General features: G+C 48.7%; 1 protein-coding gene across 2 annotated transcripts in view; it reads right to left on the reverse strand.

Moving 5' to 3' along the window:
• Positions 1–20,903, reverse strand: part of LOC144509048 (SH3 domain-binding protein 1-like) — a 106,930-nt gene that overhangs the window by 75,528 nt on the left and 10,499 nt on the right. The gene's annotated exons all lie outside the window — the stretch shown is intronic.

A 20,903-nucleotide genomic window follows, 5' to 3' on the forward strand; every position in this document is an offset into this window, starting at 1 on the left:
TAATGAGGTTGGCTTGCTAGGGTTTGAACTACCTGATGAGTCCTTCATCCATCCTGACTCTCTGCCCCTCTACCGCGGCTATATTCGCGGCCAGGTGTCCCTGGAGAGGGAACATGCAATGTCCACGGGCGCAGTTGACGCCTTCCGCACCCACTGGGCACCGCAGGGGCTGGGGTGCATTATAGACCCCGATAATCACATTTTGATTTAATGTTTTAAGTTTCCTTTGTGAGTTGGTTTTTGGTTCGGGCTGTTCCCCCTCCTTTTGGGGAGCTGCCCCTTTTACTTTCTCCCTAAGTTAGTTTGAGTTAGTTTACTATGTTGGTACCCGAAAGAGCTACTGATGAGTCCTAATTGGTGGTTAAATCAGGGAGCCTCATGCTCCCTATTTAAAGCAGGTGTGTCAGACTCCCATCCTGCATTCAGCAGGGAGCAACTGGAGAGCTGGCCGTGTACAGATGTATGGTGTAACTAAAGTAACTTGGTGACGGGACTTTCGCCTCCGTGGAGTTATTAAATCCCCACAATCCAAAGACGTGCTGGTTAGGGTGCATTGGCCAGGCTAAATGTTCCCTCAGTGTATCCGAACAGTGTGGTGACTGGGGGATTTTCACAGTAACTTCATTGCAGTGTGAATGTAAGCCGACTTCTGACACTAATAAATAAACTTTAACTTTAAGCGGTGGCTTCCATTTATGTCATAGAAACATAGAAACCCTACAGTGCAGAAGGAGGCCATTCGGCCCATCGAGTCTGCACCGACCACAATCCCACCCAGGCCCTACCCCCACATATTTACCCACTAATCCCTCTAACGACACATCTCAGGGACAATTTTTAACCTGGCCAATCAACCTAACCCACACATCTTTGGACTGTGGGAGGAAACCGGAGCACCCGGAGGAAACCCACGCAGACACGAGGAGAATGTGCAAACTCCACACAGACAGTGACCCGAGCCGGGAATCGAACCCAGGACCCTGGAGCTGTGAAGCAGCAGTGCTAACCACTGTGCTACCGTGCCGCCCTTCCATGTCGTCCTCTCCACAGCCAATCAGGCAGCTATTTTCGAAGTACTGCTCTCATAGACAGAGGGTATTTGGGGAGAGTCGGATGCAGAATTCAACACGGCCGATTCCTGTACATCAAAGCGCCAGAATACAGCAATGACCATGCCGGCAATGTCGGGCTGGTTGCTCAAATAATCTATCACCGGGAGCCTGGGGACAGGCTTATTTATTAGTGTCACAGGTAGGATTACATTAACACTGCAGTGAAGTTACTGTGAAAATCCCCTCGCCGCCACACTCCGGCGCCTGTTCGGGTAACACTGAGGGAGAATTTAGCACGGCCAATGCACCCTAACCCGCTCGTCTTTCAGACTGTGGGAGGAAACCGGAGCACTCGGAGGAAACCCACGCAGACACGGGGAGAATGTGCAGACTCCGCACAGACAGTGACCCAAGCTGGGAATTGAACCCGGGTCCCTGGCGCTGTGAGGCAGCAGTGCTAACCACTGTGCCACCTATTACCTAGCGGTAAATTTTGCAGGTTAGGTGGATTGGCCAAGCTTACTCCCCCCCCCCCAGGAACCTATTCTGCCAATCAGTTAGATCATGGTCAGTCTGTCTCTGAACTCCACCCACCTGCCTTGGCTCCATAACCCCTAATCTGAAAAGACTGTCCGGAATCTCACACTCACACAGAAATGTTACAGTGCAGAAGGAGGCCCTTCAGCCCATCATGTCTGCACCGACCACAATCCCACCAGGGCCCTATCCCCGTAACCCCACATATTTACCCCGCTAATCCCCCTGACACTACGGTCAATTTTAGCATGGCCAATCAACCTAACCCGCACATCTTTGGAGTGTGGGGGGAAACTGGAGCACCCGGAGGAAACCCACGCAGACACGGGGAGAATGTGCAGACTCCACACAGACAGTGACCCAAGGCCGGAATCGAACCTGGATCCCTGGAACTGTGAGGCAGCTGCGCTAACCACTGTGCCGCCCCAACAATGGTCATTAGACTTTTAATTCCAGATTTTCATTGAATTTAAATTTCACAATCTCCCGTGGCGGGATTCGAACCCGGGTCCCCAGAGGATTACCCTGGGTCTCTGGATTACTAGTCCAGTGGCAATGCCACTACACCATTGCCTCCCTAATCCTTTACTCATCTCACACACCTCAGTGAGATCACCCCTTGTGTATTCAGAGGGAAACAAAGCTGGTCCGTGCCGCCTGTCCCTGTCATTTAGTCCTTCCAGTGTTCCATTGAACTGGGTGTTTGTACAGCCGAGGGGAGCAGAAAGGAGAATGAAAAAATACAGAGGAACTGACTGTACGTGCTAATCAAACATCAGCAAACAGATCCCACTGGAGCATAAAAAAAGAGGTTCTATAAAAATACTGTCTCTCACGCAGGAAGTAATGAGAACATCAGTCAGTGATGTTCAGAAGAGTGTCTTCCATTCCTTCAGTAATCATGGACAGATGCAGGAGAAAGCTTCTTCCCTGTTTCCTTGGAAATGTTTCTCCATCCCAAACTTGGATCTTCCTCCTAGCACCCTCAGACCTCCAGTTCCGGCCTCTATGGAGCATTCCAGATTCACATAGAAACTAGAAGCAGGAGGAGGCCATTCAGCGGGTCTAGCCTGCTCCACCATTCATTATGATTATGGCTGATCATCGAATTCAATATCCTGATTCCCCCCCTTCCCCCCCTGCCATCTGACACTATGGGGCAATTTAGCATGGCCAATCCACCTAACCAGCACATCTTTGGAATGTGGGAGGAAATCAGAGCACCAGGAGGAAACCCACGCAGACACGGGGAGAACGTGCAAACTCCACACAGACACCCGAGGCTGGAATCGAACCCGGGTCATGCTTGGGCGGATGAACACGTGGCTGAGGAACTGGCGTAGGGGGCAGGGTTTCCGATTCTTGGATCATTGGGACCTCTTCTGGGGCAGGTGGGACCTGTACAAGAGAGACGGGTTACACCTAAACTACAAGGGGACCAATATACTTGCAGGGAGGTTTGCTAGTGTTATTGGGGTGCGTTTAAACTAGATTTGCAGGGGGGTGGGAACCAGAGTGCCAGAGCAGATAGTGGAGCAGGGGTAAAAAGACAGGTTAGTTCAAGTAAAATCACAAATGGAAGGGTTGAGTGTGGTGGAAATAACCTTTTGAGGTGTGTCTATTTCAATGCCAGGAGTATTGTGGGGAAGGCAGATGAGCTGAAGGCGTGAGTAGATACATGGAAATATGACATTATAGCCATTAGTGAAACTTGGCTACAGGAGGGGCAGGACTGGCAGCTCAATGTTCCGGGGTTCCAATGTTTCAGGCGGGATAGAGGCAGAGGGATAAAAGGTGGGGGGGTGGCATTGTTGGTTAGGGAAAATGTTACAGCGGTACTCAGGCAGGATAGATTAGGGAGCTTGTCTACAGAGGCCCTATGGGTGGAGCTGAGAAACAGGAAAGGTATGACCACATTAATGGTGTTGTATTATAGACCACCCAATAGTCAGCGAGATGTGGTGGAATGGGGCGGCACGGTAGCACAGTGGTTAGCACTGCTGCTTCACAGCTCCAGGGACCTGGGTTCGATTCCCGGCTCGGGTCACTGTCTGTGTGGAGTTTGCACATTCTCCTCGTGTTTGCGTGGGTTTCCTCTGGGTGCTCCGGTTTCCTCCCACAGTCCAAAGATGTGCGGGTTAGGTTGATTGGCCATGCTAAAATTGCCCCTTAGTGTCCTGAGATGCGTAGGTTGGAGGAATTAGTGGGTAAAATATGTAGGGATATGGGGGTAGGGCCTGGGTGGGATTGTGGATGGTGCAGACTCGATGGGCCGAATGGCCTCTTTCTGTACTGCAGGGTTTCTATGATTCTATGAATTGGAGGAGCAAATCAGCAGAGAGACAGCTGACAACTGCAAGAAACACAAAGTTGTGATAGTAGGGGATTTTAATTTTCCACATATAGATTGGGACTCGCATACTGTTAAAGGTTTAGACAGGGTAGAGTTTGTAAAATGTGTTCAGGAGAATTTTCTACATCAGTATATAGAGGTGCCAACTAGAGAGGATGCGATATTGGATCTCCTATTGGGAAATGAGTTAGGGCAGGTGATGGATGTGAGTGTGAGGGAACACTTTGGATCCATTGATCATAATGCCATTAGTTTCAACCTGATCATGGATAAGGATAGATCTGGTCCTCGGGTTGAAGTTCTGAACTGGAAAAAGGCCAAATTTGATGAAATGAGAAGGGATCTGGGAAGTGTGGATTGGCACAGGCTGTTCTCTGGTAAGGATGTAAATGGAAAGTGGGAGGCCTTCAAAGGAGAAATTTTGAGAGTGCAGAGTTTGTATGTTCCTGTCAGGATTAAAGGCAAGTAAATAGGAATAAGGAACCTTGGTTCTCGAGGGAGATTGTAACACTGATTAAGAGGAAGAGAGAGTTGTATGAAATGTACAGGCAGCAAGGAACAGATCAGATGCTCGAGGAGTATAAAAAGTGCAAGAAGCTACTTAAGAGGGAAATTAGGAGGGCTAAAAGAAGACATGAGGTTGCTTTGGCAGACAGAGTGAAGGAAAATCCAAAGAGCTTCTATAGGTATGTTAGGAGCAAAAGGATAGTGAGGGATAAAATTGGTCCTCTTGAAGACCAGAGTGGTAGACTGTGTATGGAACCAAAAGAGATGGGGGAGATACTAAATGGTTTTTTTGCATCGGTATTTACTGAGGAAACGGGCATGGAGTCTACGGAAATAGGGCAAACAGGTATGGAGGTCATGGAACCTTTACAGATTAAAGGGGAGGAGGTGCTTGCTGTCTTGAGGCAAATCAGAGTGGATAAATCCCCAGGACCGGACAGGGTATTACGGACCTTGAGGGAAGCTAGTGTTGAACTTGCAGGGGCCCTGGCAGACATATTTAAAATGTCAGTATTCACGGGGGAGGTGCCGGATGATTGGAGAGTGGCTCATGTTGTTCCGTTGTTTAAAAAAGGTTCCAAAAGAAATCCGGGAAATTATATCCAGTAAGTTTGATGTCGGTGGTGGGCAAGTTATTGGAAGGAGTGATAAGGGATAGGATCTACAAATATTTGGATAGACAGGGACTTATTCGGGAGAGTCAACATGGCTTTGTGCGTGGTACGTCATGTTTGACCAATCTATTAGAGTTTTTCGAGGAGGTTACCAGGAAAGTGGATGAAGGGAAGGCGGTGGATGTTGTCTACCTGGATTTCAGCAAGGCCTTTGACAAGGTCCCTCATGGGAGGTTAGTTAGGAAGGTTCAGTCGCTGGGTATACATGGGGAGGTCGTAAATTGGATTAGACACTGGCTCAATGGAAGAAGCCAGAGAGTGGTTGTGGAGGATTGCTTCTCTGAGTGGAGGCCAGTGACTAGTGGTGTGCCGCAGGGATCGGTGTTGGGTCCATTGCTGTTTGTCATCTATATCAATGATCTGGATGATAATGTGGTAAATTGGGTCAGCAAATTTGCTGATGATACAAAGAGGTATAGTGGACAGTGAGGAAGGTTTTCAAAGCTTGCAGAGGGATTTGGACCAACTAAAAAAATGGGCTGAAAAATGGCAAATGGAATTTAACACAGACAAGTGTGAGATATTGCACTTTGGAAGGACAAACCCAATTAGAACGTACAGGGTAAATGGTAGGACTCTGAAGAGTGCAGTTGAACAGAGGGATCTGGGAATACAGGTACAGAATTCCCTAAAAGTGACGTCACAGGTGGATAGGGTCGTAAAGATCGCCTTTGGTACATTGGCCTTTATAAATCGGAGTATCGAGTATAAAAGTTGAAGTGTTATGGTCAGGTTATATGAGGCATTGGTGAGGCCGAATTTAGAATATTGTGTACAGTTTTGGTCACCTCGTTACAGGAAGGATGTAAATAAGGTTGAAAGAGTGCAGAGAAGGTTCACAAGGATGTTGCCGGGACTTGAGAAGCTGAGTTACAGAGAGAGATTGAATAGGTTGGGACTTTATTCCCTGGAGCGTAGAAGAATGAGGGGAGATTTGATAGAGGCGTATAAGATTTTGATGGGCATAGATAGAGTGAATGCAAGCAGGCTTTTTCCGCTGAGGCTAGGGGAGAAAAAAGCCAGAGGGCATGGGTTAAGGGTGAAAGGAGAAAAGTTTAAAGGGAATATTAGGGGGGGCTTCTTCACGCAGAGAGTGGTGGGAGTGTGGAATGAGCTGCCGGATAAAGTGGTAAATGCGGGGTCACTTTTAACATTTAAGAAAAACTTGGACGGGTTCATGGATGAGAGGGGTGTGGAGGGATATGGTCCAAGTGCAGGTCAGTGGGACTAGGCAAAAAATGGTTCGGCACAGACAAGAAGGGCCAAAAGGCCTGTTTCTGAGCTGTAATTTTCTATGGTTCTATGGGTCCCTGGCGCTATGAGACAGCAGTACTAACCACTGTGCCACCGTGCCGTCATTACCTTTTTGTAATTCAGGGTCTAATTCTGTTTGATGTCACACCAAGGAAAGCTCTTGGAACATTTTAGCTGGGTTAGAAGCGCTGTGCAAGTGATATTTAGCGATATTTCTGTTAACCGATTTTCGGGAATTTAGACACGCCGGCCGCAAGTGCAGTGTTCAAGGAACGCCTCTACTTTCTCAGAAGACTAAGGAAATTTGGCATGTCAGCTACGCCTCTCACCAACTTTTACGGATGCACCATAGAAAGCATCCTTTCTGGTTGTATCACAGCTTGGTCTGGCTCCTGCTCTGCCCAAGACCGCAAGAAACTACAAAAGGTCGTGAATGTAGCCAATCCTTCAGGCAAACCCAGCCTCCCATCCATTGACTCTGTCTACACTTCCCGCTGCCTCGGCAAAGCAGCCAGCAATAATTAAGGACGCCACGCACCCCGGACATTCTCTCTTCCACCTTCTTCCGTTTGGAAAAAGATTCAAAAGTCTGAGGTCACGTACCAAACCGACTCAAGAACAGCTTCTTCCCTGCTGCCGTCAGACTTTTGAATGGGCCTACCTTGCGTTAAGTTGATCTTTCTCTACACCCTAGCTATGACTGTAACACTCCATTCTGCACTCTCTCCTTTCCTTCTCTATGAACGGTATGCTTTGTCTGTATCGCGCGCAAGAAACAATACTTTTCACTGTGTGCTAAGACGTGACAATAATAAATCAAATCAAATCAAGGAGGCTAACCCCGTGGGTATAGGCCCACCTCCCAAGCTCCCTGCTGGCTCCGCCCAGCGAAAGGCAGCTTGCACATCTTTGCTCAGTTTCCTTGGGCTGTTTTGTATTGTAGCGGTGCAGAGACGCCTTGCACATCGCCCGCAAATCAGAAATAGAGATTGCTGATTTCCTGAAGACTTTTGCTCTGCTGAATTACTGCAACAATGATCTCATTTTTTGTGCCAGTTGTTTTCTCCGAGAAGTCCGTGGTTTCAAATCCCACCCCCAACATCTTGAGCACTCAAGAGTCTCTCAGCGCAGGAGTGCCTCACAGTCAGAGGTGCCGTCTTTCAGATGAGGTATTGACCTTGTAATTTTAATAATGACAGTATTAATTTGCCCTCTCATTTGGATGTAGCTTAGCAGATGTTAAGTTGGAGTTTACTCATTAATGTCGCAAGTAGGCTTACATTAACACTGCAATGAATTTACTGAGAAAATCCCCCAGTCGCCACACTCCAGCACCTGTTCGGGTAACACTGAGGGAGAATTTAGCACGGCCAATGCGTATTTTTTAAAGTTTATTCATTAGTGTCACCAGTTGGCTTACGTTAACACTGCAATGAAGTTACTGTGAAGCTCCATTAATCGGGGAGGCGATAGCCGAGTGCTATTATCGCCGGACTATTAATCCAGAAACTCTGCTCATGCTCTGGGGACCCGGGTTCGAATCCCGCCACGGCAGATGGTGGAATTTGAATTCAATAAAAAATATCTGGAATTAAGAATCTACCGATTACCATGAAACCATTGTCAGAAAAACCCATCTGGTTCACTAAGTTGAAAGTTTATTTATTAGTGTCACAAGTAGGCTTACATTAACACATTACATTTTCACAGTAACTTCATTACAGTGTAATGTAAGTCTTACTTGTGACTAATAAATAAACTTTAAAACTTTTTTAAAAATCCCCTAGTCGCCACACTCCGGCGCCTGTTCGGGTACACTGAGGGAGAATTTAGCACGGCCAATGCACCCTAACCAGCACGCCTTTTGGACTGTGGGAGGAAACCGGAGCACTCATGCAGACACGGGAAGAACATGCAAACTCCGCACAGACAGTGACCCAAGCCAGGAATCGAACCCGGGTCCCTGGCGCTGTGAGGCAGCAGTGCTAACCACTGTGCCACCATGCTGCCCCAATGACCCTTTAGTGAAGGAAATCTGCCGTCCTTACCTGATCTGGCCTACATGTGACTCCAGAGCCACAGCAATGTGGTTGACTCTCAACTGCCCCCTGAAATGGCCTAGTGAGACACTCAGTTCAAGGACAACTAGGGATGGACAATAAATGCCGGCCCAGCCAGCAACACCCATGACCCACGAATGAATAAAAAGGAAACAAGCTGCAAAACACACCAACAACAACCTGCCTTTATATACCACCTTTAATGTGGTGAAGCTCTTCACAGCAATGTTATTAACCTAAATCTGCCATCATAAATGTGGCACTGAAACCACATTGAGGAGACTCTGGAACATCTAACCACGGGTTTGGACAATGAGGTAGGTTTTAAGCAGTGTCCTAAAGAGACGAGAGAGGTGGATAGTCGGTGAGATTTGAAGGGATTCCAGAGCTAGGCAGCTAGTGGGAGAATGAGAATGATCTTTGCATTGAGGTACGGATCACCTGGATTGAATTGAATGGTGGAACAGGCTTGAGGGGCTGAGTGGCTTTGCTGCATAGAATCCTACAGTGCGGAAGAAGGCCATTCGGCCCATCAAGTCTGCACCAACTACAATCCCACCCTAGCCCTATCCCCATAACCCCACGCTTGTCCCCCTGACACTAAGGGGCAATTTAGCATGGCCAATCCATCAATTTGTTAATTGTCTTAATAAGGTTTAAAAACAATAAAGACCTGTTAATTGTTCCTGATGGAGAGTGTCAGACCCTGCTTTAATTTACCAAAACCAATAACTTTCTACTCCCTCACGCACACTCGTACAAGATTGCGAGGTGAGATATATCCCTTTGGGTGGTTCCAAAATCGAGCAAAGGGAAGAGTCACCTCTGCGTCGTAAAAATATTGACTGGAAGCAAGAACCCTACACAAGATTGTACAGCATAGATGGTACGGAAACAGGCCATTCAGCCCCTTCAGTCCATGCTGGTGGCCATCCTTCACTCAAGCCTCCATTCCCGTCTCACTCATTTGCTTGTCTAGATTCCCCCAAAATGTATCAGTACTTTCTGCTTCAACCGCTCCCCGTGGTCATGACTGAAGGTTCACCTCTCTGCTCCAAGCAAGCAGAAATATCCCTTGAATATTTTATCCAGGGTTCCTCACCGTGACAGCACGCTTGGTGAGATAAGTGTTCTGAAGAGGAAGTCTGATCATGTGGACAGTCACATGATCCCAAGTGCTGTAAGCAGGGAAATTCCGATCGATTTCCGAGTGTCAGTCCTGCATGGTTCCTGTTTCATGCGGGAGTGAGACTTGGGAGGGAGCACTGATTTTTGAGTTGAACATCCTTCAGTGGCCTTATGCTGAGGGAATTGTGTCTTTGTAGGACGTGGCTGTCGCTGGCAAGGGTGGCATTTATTGCCAGTCCCTAAATACCCCTTCAGAGGGTGACGGCGAGCCAGCTTCTAGAATAGAACTGAGTGGCTTGCGAGGCCATTTGACAGTCAACCATCCCATCTGATTTGATTTGATTTATTATTGTCACATGTATTAGTGTACAGTGAAAAGTATTGTTTCTTGCGCGCTATACAGACAAAGCATACCGTTCATAGAGAAGGAAAGGTGAGGGTGCAGAATGTAGTGTTACAGTCATAGCTAGGGTGTAGAGGAAGATCAACTTAATGCAAGGTAGTCTGACAGCAGCAGGGAAGAAGCTGTTCTTGAGTCGGTTGGTACGTGACCTCAGACTTGTGTATCTTTTTCCCGACGGAAGAAGGTGGAAGAGGGAATGTCCGGGGTGCGCGAGGTCCTTAATTATGCTGGCTGCTTTGCGAGGCAGCGGGAAGTGTAGACAGAGTCAGTGGATGGGAGGCTGGTTTGCGAGATGGATTGGGCTACATTCGCGATACTTTGTAGTTTCTTGCAGTTTTGGGTAGTGAGAGAGGATAGCTAGTCATACAGTTATAGCTAGGGTGTAGAGGAAGATCAACTTAATGCGAGGTAGGTCCATTCAGAAGTCTGACAGCAGCAGGGAAGAAGCTGTTCTTGTGTCGGTTGGTACGTGACCTCAGACTTTCCTGAAGGAAGAAGGTGGAAGAGAGAATGTCCGGGGTGCGTGGGGTCCTTGATTATGCCGGCTGCTTTGCCAAGGCAGCGGGAAGTGCAGACAGAGTCAATGGAGTCATTGCTATGGTACTGGAGTCACATATGAACCGGACTGGGTAAGGACGGCAGATTTCCTTCTCTAAGGACATTAGTGAACCAGCTGGGTTTTTATAATAAGTCCTCAGAGGCGGAAGTCCCTTCACCAAGATTCCTTTATTTACAATCCCAACAGCAGTACACAGAGTGCTCGCAGTCAGCAGTCTACCTCCGGGAATGCCAGAGGAACTGACACACCTGGTTAAATACAAGGAAAAGGCTCCTCCTTAATCAGGGAGTTCATACTCCAATAGGCCACCCTCAATGGCCTGATTGAAGTTGTTACAGTTTTTAGAACTGCACAGCCGGTAATTTGGTGGCCCATCATGACTGATGGAAGCCATTTTCTTTTAAATTCTAGAATTATTTAATTAATTGGATGAAACTCTCCAGATCCCATGGTGGGATTTGAACCCATGTAGAAACATATAAAATAGGAACAGGAGGAGGCCATTCAGCCCTTCGAGCCTTCTCTGCCATTCAATATGATCATGGCTGATCATCTGTGGTTTCCCTCACTGCAGCCGCACCGGCGAGGACAAGAGATCTTGTGAGGATGGCCACTACCTAGTGACTGGGAAGAGGAAAAGTGCCACACAGATGTGCATTGGATGGGTGCTGGATTGGGCCTTGATGCCCTTTCCATCGTGGAAGAGCTTGCTGAGATCCAATGGGTGAATGCGTGAAGGAAGGTTTAACATAGAAACTAGAAGCAGGAGGAGGCCATTCAGCCCTTTGAGCCTTCTCCGCCATTCATTATGATCATGGCTGATCATCAAATTCAATATCCTGATCCCCCTTTCCCTTCCCCATTTCCCTTGATCCCTTTAGCCGCAAGAGCTATATCTAATTTCTTCTTGAAATCACACAACGTTTTGGCCTCAACAACTTCCTGTGGTAGTGAATTCCACACATTCACCACCCTCTGGGTGAAGAAATTTCTCCTCACCTCAGTCCTAAAAGGTTTACCCCCTTATCCTCAAACTATGACCCCTAGTTCTGGATTCCCCCACCATCGGGAACATTCTTTCTGAATCTACCCTGTCTAGCCCTGTTAGAATTTTATAAGTTGCTATGAGATCCCCTCTCACTCTTCTAAACTCCAGAGAATATAATTGGTGGCATGGTGGCACAGTGTTTAGCACTGCTAACTCACAGCGCCAGGGACCCGGGTTCAATTCCCGGCTTGGGTCACTGTCTGTGCGGAGTCTGCACGTTCTCCCCGTGTCTGCGTGGGTTTCCTCCGGGTGCTCCGGTTTCCTCCCACAGTCCGAAAGACGTGCTGGTTAGGGTGCATTGGCCGTGCTAAATTCACCCTCAGTGTGCCCGAACAGGAGAGTGGCGATTAGGGGGTTTTCACAGTGACTTCATTGCAGTGTTAATGTAAGCCTACTTGTGATAATAAATAAACTTATAATCCCAAGCGACTTAGTCTCTCCTCATATGACAGACCTGCCATCCCAGGAAAGGTTACCCATAACCCCACAACACAGTGGCACAGTGGTTAGCACTGCTGCTTCACAGCTCCAGGGACCTGGGTTCGATTCCCGGCTCGGGTCACTGTCTGTGTGGAGTTTGCACGTTCTCCTCGTGTCTGCGTGGGTTTCCTCCGGGTGCTCCGGTTTCCTCCCACAGTCCGAAAGACGTGCGGGTTAGGTTGATTGGCCATGCTAAATTCTCCCTCAGTGTCCTGAGATGCGTAGATTAGAGAGATTAGTGGGTAAAATATGTAAGGATATGGGAGTAGGGCCTGGGTGGGATTGTGGTCGGTGCAGACTCGATGGGCCAAATGGCCTCTTTCTGCACTGTAGGGTTTCTATGATTCTACATTTACCCTGCTAATCTCCCTGACACTAAGTGGCAATTTTAGCACGGCCAGTTAACCTTACGAGAACATCTTTGGATTGTGGGAGGAAACCAGAGCACCCGGAGGAAACCCATGCAGGTAAATCTTCGCTGCGCTCCCTCTGTAGCAAGGACTGAGATCACTAATATTGGTGCCCTGGCCCAGACGTTGGCCGGGTGTTGGGCGGGGGGGATGTTTTGTTTTATTTGCCTTTGATTTTTGCTTTGCTTTTGTCATGAAGGAAGTCAGTTCTGCAAGAACGTGTAGCTGGAGCGATCACCCCTCGGTGCAGAACTGGGACTTTGCAGAAACAAGCTGTGAAGCTTCATCGCCCACATTCTGCAATGCAAAATTCAGCATTGCTCAGAGCAAGAATTCACTTGCTTGGTTTCAAAGTTCATTTATTAGTGTCACAAGTCAGGCTTACATCAACACTGCAATGAAGTTACTGTGAAAATCCCCTAGTCGCCACACTCCGGCACCTGTTCGGGTAACATTGAGGGAGGATTTAGCACGGCCAATGCACCCTAACCAGCACGTCTTTCGGATTGTGAGGAAACCGGAGGAAACCCTCGCAGGCACGGGGAGAATGTGCAGACTCCACACAGACAGTGACCCAAGCCGGGAATCGAACCCGGGTCCCTGGCTCTGTGAGGCAGCAGTGCTAACCCACTGTGCCAACCCTACCAAGGGAGTCTGCTGTTAGGGAATAATAATTCTCTCTCTCTCTCTCTCGTGTACTCTTTCTCTCTCGTTGATACTGAACTTCGCAGCCTCTCAGTTAGGGCGGCACAGTGGCCCAGTGGGTTAGCACTGCTGCCTCACAGCGCCAGGGACCCGGGTTCAATTCCCGGCTTGGGTCACTGTCTGTGTGGAGTCTGCACATTCTCCCCGTGTCTGCGTGGGTTTCCTCCGGGTGCTCCGGTTTCCTCCTACAGTCCAAAGATGTGCTGGTAAGGTTAATTGGCCGTGCAAAATTGCCACTTAAGTGTCAGGGAGGTAAGCAGGGTAAATATGTGGGGTTATGGGGATAGGTCCTGGGTGAGATTGAGGTCGGTGTAGACTCGATGGGCCGAAAGTCCTCCTTCTGCACTGTAGGGATTCTATGTGTCTATGTTCTAGTCTAAGTCACCCTGCCCCCCCAGCAAAGATTATACTGGTCTTTGAGGAGAACACAGTAAGAAGTTTAACAACACCAGGTTAAAGTCCAACAGGTTTATTTGGTAGCAAAAGCCACACCTTTGAGGAGATGCCAGGCAGATTCACGCCAGAATGACACCACGGCTAAAAATAACTCCCCCAAGGCTGGTAACTCTTCACCAAATTTAGATTTGTTTATAATAGTTAGTAATACACAGGCGGGTACCTCTGAGTACAGAGTAGTCCCCTGAGTGCCGGTGACCTGCGCACTCCACACTATCTACCTCTAGAGGGTTCCCGGTTTGGACACCATTAGTTGTCTCAATCAGGGAGCTTGTATTCTAACAAGTCCCCCTCATGGACCTTGTTGAAGTCATTCCAGGGCTAATAAGGTTAAATGATGTGGAGGGTTTGTGTAGCCTGCCACTGGGCGATTAAGGTGGTTATCTAATTGAAAACCGACTGAAGGAAGTGATAGGGACGATAGTGAGAAACTATTTCCTCTCGTAGGGGAAACCCGGGGCATCCAGGCAGAACGTCAAGCCAGGCCGGTCACATGAGATGTCAGGCATTAAGTTCCTTCTTGGCTTTTTTAGATTATTCATTCCTGGGAAATTGAACATACCCCAATTCCCAGACGGAAGCTCAAAATTCCCTAACCCTTCGCAATATCAGTGTGTCATAGCATGCCTACTGAGCAGAAAGAGGCCATGTGGTCCATTGAGGTGATACCAACTCTCCGACAGGGCATCCCACCCAGGTCCTTTGCTCATAACCCCATGTATTTACCCTGCTAATCCCCCGAACTGTCACATCTTTGCACACTAAGGGGCAATTTAGCATGGCCAATCCTGCACATCTTTGGAGTGTGGGAGGAAACCGGAGCACCCGGAGGAAACCCATGCAGGCACGGGGAGAACATGCAAACTGCGCACAGTCACCCAAGGCCGGAATCGAACCTGGGTCCCTGGCACTGTGAGATAGCAGTGCTAACCAGTCTGCCACCGTGCTGCCCCTTACATGTGATGGAAATGACCTCTCGCCTCCTGACCAAAGCTGGAGACCCTCACCTCTCTCCAGATGCCGGGGTTGACGGTCGCTTGTGTAGGGCTGACCAGCCAGATTATAAACGTGCTCATAGAGTCATAGAGGTTTACAGATTGGAAACAGGCCCTTCGGCCCAACTTGTCCATGCCGCCCTTTTTTTAAACGCCAAAAGCTAGTCCCAATTGTCCACATTTGGCCCATATCCCTCCATACCCGTCTTACCCATGTAACTGTCTAAACGCTTTTTAAAAGACAGAATTGTACCCGCCTCTACTACTACCTCTGGCAGCTCGTTCCAGACACTCACCACCCTCTGTGTGAAACAATTGCCCCTCTGGACCCTTTTGTATCTCTCCCCTCTCACCTCAAACCTATGCCCTCTGGTTTTAGACTCCCCTACCTTTGGGAAAAGATATTGACTATCTAGCTGATCTGTGCCCCTCATTATTTTATAGACCTCTATAAGATCACCCCTCAGCCTCCTACGCTCCAGGGAAAAAAGTCCCAGTCTATCCAGCCTCTCCTTATAACTCAATCCATCAAGTCCCGGTAGCATCCTAGTAAATCTTTGCTGCGCTCTTCCTAGTTCAACTTCCATGGGCTGTGACTGCAGTGAAAACAATCATGCACAATAAATGTGAATTTAGGAGGTTGAGGGGAGATCTGATAGAAACTTACAAGATAATGAACGGCTTAGATAGGATGGACGTAGGGAAGTTGTTTCCATTAACAGGGGAGACTAGGACGCGGGGGCACAGCCTTAGAATAAAAGGGAGTCACTTTAGAACAGAGATGAGGAGAAATTTCTTCAGCCAGAGAGTGGTGGGTCTGTGGAATTCATTGCCACAGAGGGCTGTGGAGGCCGAGACGTTGAGCGTCTTCAAGACAGAAATTGATAAATTCTTGATTTCTCGAGGAATTAAGGGCTATGGGGAGAGAGCGGGTAAATGGAGTTGAAATCAACCATGATTGAATGGTGGAGTGGACTCGATGGGCCGAATGGCCTTACTTCCGCTCCTATGTCTTATGGTCTTATGAATTCACTTTCAGAATGCAATGGTGTTGAAGAATCTGTAAAGTTTATTTATTAGTGTCACAAGTGGGCTTACATTAACACTGCAATGAAGTTACTGCGAAAATCCCCTAGTTGCCACACACCGGCGCCTGTTCGGGTAACACTGAGGGAGAATTTAGCACGGCCAATGCACCCTAACCAGCACGGCTTTTGGACTGTGGGAGGAAACCGGAGCACCCGGAGGAAACCCATGCAGACACGGGGAGAACGTGCAAACTCCGCACAGACAGTGACCCCAAGCCGGGAATCGAACCCGTGTCCCTGGCGCTGTGAGGCAGCAGCGCTAACCCACTGTGCCGCCGTGCCGCCCGTATTGTCTTGCTTTGGGTTAGAATAATGGGTTAAATGTTAGAGTAATCTGGAGGTTCCTCATATGGAAACCTTCCCTTCAATGGTCTAATCACTCTTTGAAATGTGGGTAATGAACTGAATTGAGGATAAAGGCACATGATCAGCTATTTTTTTTTTGCTCTGCTCAAACATAGGTTTCCCCGTTTCACTTCCTGCTCTTTACATGCTCCCAAACAGTGGTTCAGGACTGAGTGAATGTGGCACGTACCATCAGGGGCACCTCTCGTGCAGTGTCCACCTCACTGGCTGTGTTCACTTGTGAAATCATCCCTGCAAACTGACTCCTCTCACCAAATTAGACTTCAATTATGAGATATAACACAAGGTTAGATACAGAATAAAGCTTCCTCTACACTGTCCCCCATCAAACACTCCCAGGACAGGTACAGCACAGGGTTAGATACAGAATAAAGCTTCCTCTACACTGTCCCCCATCAAACACTCCCAGGACAGGTACAGCACGGGGTTAGATACAGAATAAAGCTCCCTCGACACTGTCCCCCATCAAACACTCCCAGGACAGGGACAGCACGGGGTTAGATACAGAGTAAAGCTCCCTCTACACTGTCCCCCATCAAACACCCCCAGGACAGGTACAGCACGGGGTTAGATACAGAGTAAAGCTCCCGCTACACTGTCCCCATCAAACACTCCCAGGACAGGTACAGCACGGGGTTAGATACAGAGTAAAGCTCCCTCTACACTGTCCCCATCAAACACTCCCAGGACAGGTACACACAGCATGGGGTTAGATACACAGTAAACTCCCTCTACACTGTCCCCCATCAAACACTCCCAGGACAGGTACAGCACGGGGTTAGACACAGAGTAAAGCTCCCTCTACACTGTCCCCCATCAAACACTCCCACGACAGGTACAGCACGGGGTTAGATACAGAGTAAAGCTCCCTCTACACTGTCCCCATCAAACATTCCCAGGACAGGTACAGCACGGGGTTAGATACAGAGTAAAGCTCCCTCTACACTGTCCCCCATCAAACACTCCCAGGACAGGTACAGCACGGGGTTAGATACAGAGTAAAGCTCCCTCTACACTGTCCCCCATCAAACACTCCCAGGACAGGTACAGCACGGGGTTAGATACAGAATAAATCTCCCTCTACACTGTCCCCATCAAACACTCCCAGGACAGGTACAGCACGGGGTTAGATACAGAGTAAATCTCCCTCTACACTGTCCCCCATCTAACACTCCCAGGACAGGTACAGCACGGGGTTAGATACAGAGTAAAGCTCCCTCTATACTGTCCCCCATCAAACACTCCCAGGACAGGTACAGCACGGGATTAGGTACAGAGTAAAGCTCCCTCTATACTGTCCCCCATCAAACACTCCCAGGACAGGTACAGCACGGGGTTAGATACAGAGTAAAGCTGCCTCTACACTGTCCCCCATCAAACACTCCCAGGACAGGTACAGCACGGGGTTAGATACAGAGTAAAGCTCCCTCTACACTGTCCCCATCAAACACTCCCAGGACAGGTACAGCACGGGGTTAGATACAGAGTAAAGCTCCCTCTACACTGTCCCCATCAAACACTCCCAGGACAGGTACACACAGCATGGGGTTAGATACACAGTAAAGCTCCCTCTACACTGTCCCCCATCAAACACTCCCAGGACAGGTACAGCACGGGGTTAGACACAGAGTAAAGCTCCCTCTACACTGTCCCCCATCAAACACTCCCAGGACAGGTACAGCACGGGGTTAGATACAGAGTAAATCTCCCTCTACACTGTCCCCATCAAACACTCCCAGGACAGGTACAGCACGGGGTTAGATACAGAGTAAAGCTCCCTCTACACTGTCCCCCATCAAACACTCCCAGGACAGGTACAGCACGGGATTAGATACAGAGTAAAGCTCCCTCTACACTGTCCCCCATCAAACACTCCCAGGACAGGTACAGCACGGGATTAGATACAGAGTAAATCTCCCTCTACACTGTCCCCATCAAACACTCCCAGGACAGGTACAGCACGGGGTTAGACACAGAGTAAAGCTCCCTCTACACCGTCCCCCATCAAACACTCCCAGGACAGGTACAGCACGGGGTTAGATACTGATTAAAGCTGCCTCAACACGGTCCCCCATCAAATGCTCACTATGTGTCCTTAGCTAAGGACCTATACTGGCCACTGAAGGAGTGCAACGAACGTTCACCAGACTGATCTTAGTGATGGTGGGATTGCCCTTTGAGGAAGGATTGAGGCGACTTGGGCCTTTAATTCTCTAGAGTTTAAAAGGAGGAGATGTGATCTCAATAAACTGTAGAAAGTTCTTACGGGGCTCGACAGGGTCGATGCAGGAACGACACTCCCCTGGCTGGAGGGCCTCTCAAACCAGGAGAAGCAGCCGTCTGAAAGGAGGTCGGCCATTTAGGACCGAGATGAGGTGGAATTCTTTCAGTGTTTGGGTGCTGAATCTTTGGAATTCTCTACCCCAGAGGGCCGTGGAAGCTTTGTCACTGAGTGTGGCCATGGAAAATATCGATCGATTCCTAGATCCCAATGACATTTTAGGGATATGGCGGGAAGATGGTGTTGAGTTAGATCAGCTACGATCTCAGTAAATGGCAGAGCAGGCTCAGGGGGCCGAATGGCCTTCTCCTGCTTCTGTGTTCTTCACAGGGTAGGTATTGGGTAGAGACAGAATAAAGCTCTCTCTGCGCTGTCCCATTCAACATTCAAATAAATTATGGGCATTCCTTTCCTGGAGCAACTTCCCTTCTTATTCCGATTCAGACCAATGCTTACATTGTCTCGGGGGCTCTGTCTGATAAAGTCTCTGCTGTCATTCTACTCTGTTGACATTACGAGCACCAACATTAATGGCCTGCTCTCTATCCCCAACAATCTTCCCATTCCTGATTCGGAGACCCATGTGTTTGAACGCGATAATCGAAGGTTCAATTAATTCTTTATTCTGACGCTTGCGTAACACATCGGAATGTCGTAACGTAGGAACCATTCAGCCCCTTGAGCATGATCGACCAATCAATTCGATCATGACCGGTCCACATTCCTCTCATTTGCCCATCTTCATAGAAATCATAGAAACCCTACAGTACAGAAAGAGGCCATTCGGCCCATCGAGTCTGCACCGACCACAATCCCACCCAGGCCCTACCCCCATATCCCTACATATTGTACCCACTAATCCCTCTAATCTACACATCCCAGGACACCAAGGGGCAATTTTAGCATGGCCAATCAACCTAACCCGCACATCTTTGGACTGTGGGAGGAAACCGGAGCACCCGGAGGAAACCCACGCAGACACGAGGAGAATGTGCAAACTCCACACAGACAGTGACCCGAGCCGGGAATCGAACCCGGGTCCCTGGAGCTGTGAAGCAGCAGTGCTCTTTTTTTTTGCTCCATATTTTGGCCGAAAAAAAATAGAAAGTCAAATTAATATCGAAATGGAAAGCAGTGTCTGCGTGGGTTTCCTCCGGGTGCTCCGGTTTCCTCCCACACTCAAAGATGTGCGGGTTAGGTGGATTGGCCGTGCTAAATTGCCCCTTAGTGTCCAAAGATGTGCAGGTTAGGTGGATTGGCCATGCTAAATTGCCCCTTAGGGCGGATTTTTACAGCCTCGAGCGAGACCAGAAACTCTCGCCCAAGGTCAACGGACATTTCCGTTGTCCGCCTCTCACCCGCTCTGAATCCGTGGCGGGGGAGGCGGAGGAATTCCGGCGTTAGTGTCAGGTGGATCAATGGGTTAAATGTGTGGGGTTACAGGGATAGGGCCTGGGTGGGATTGTTGCCAGTGCAGACTCGATGGGCCGAATGGCCTCCTTCTGCACTGTAGGGATTCTATGTTTCTCCTCGTGATGTGTGTGTCAAATTTTGTTTGGCAAACTTCTTGCGTGAAGCTTTAAACCTTAAAATATTTATTAGTGTCACAAGTAGGCTTACATTAACACTGCAGTGAAGTTATTGTGAAAATCCCTAGTCGCCACACTCCGGCGCCTGTTCAGGTACACTGAGGGAGAATTTAACCTAACCAGCGCGTTTTTTGGAATGTGGGAGGAAACCGGAGCACCGGGAGGAAACCCACACAGACACGGGGAGAATGTGCAGACTCCACACAGACAGTGACCCAAGCCGGGAATCGAACCCGGGTCCCTGGCGCTGTGAGGCAGCAGTGCTAACCACTCTGCCACCTCGCTGCCCTAAATCTCTCCCTCAGTAACTCTCTCTCTCTGTAACACTCTCTCTAACTCTCTCTCTCTCAGTTAAAGTAAAGTTTATTTATTAGTGTCACAAGTAGGTTTACATTAACACTGCAATGAAGCTACTGTGAAAATCCCCTCGTCGCCACACTCTGGCGCCTGTTCGGGTACACTGAGGGAGAATTTAGCACGGCCAATGCATCCTAACAGCACATCTTTCAGACTGTGCAGCTATATAAGACCCTCGTCAGACCCCACTTGGAGTACTGTGCTCAGTTCTGGTCGCCTCATTACAGGAAGGATGTGGAAAAGATTGAAAGGGTGCAGAGGCGATTTACAAGGATGTTGCCTGGATTGAGTGGCATGCCTTATGAGGATAGGCTGAGGGAGCTCGGTCTTTTCTCCTTGGAGAGACGTAGGATGAGAGGAGACCTAATAGAGGTGTATAAGATGTGGAGAGGCATAGATCGGGTGGACTCTCACAGGCTTTTTCCCAGGGTGGAAATGTCTGCTACGAGAGGACACAGGTTTAGGGTGCTGGGGGGTAGGTACAGGGGAGATGTTGGGGTAAGTTTTTCACACAGAGGATGGTAGGCGAGTGGAATCGGCTGCCGTCAGTGGTGGTGGAGGCAAACTCAATAGGGTCTTTTAAGAGACTCCTGGATGAGTA

Source organism: Mustelus asterias, chromosome 21 (assembly GCF_964213995.1).
Source record: "Mustelus asterias chromosome 21, sMusAst1.hap1.1, whole genome shotgun sequence".
Lineage (NCBI taxonomy): Eukaryota > Metazoa > Chordata > Chondrichthyes > Carcharhiniformes > Triakidae > Mustelus > Mustelus asterias.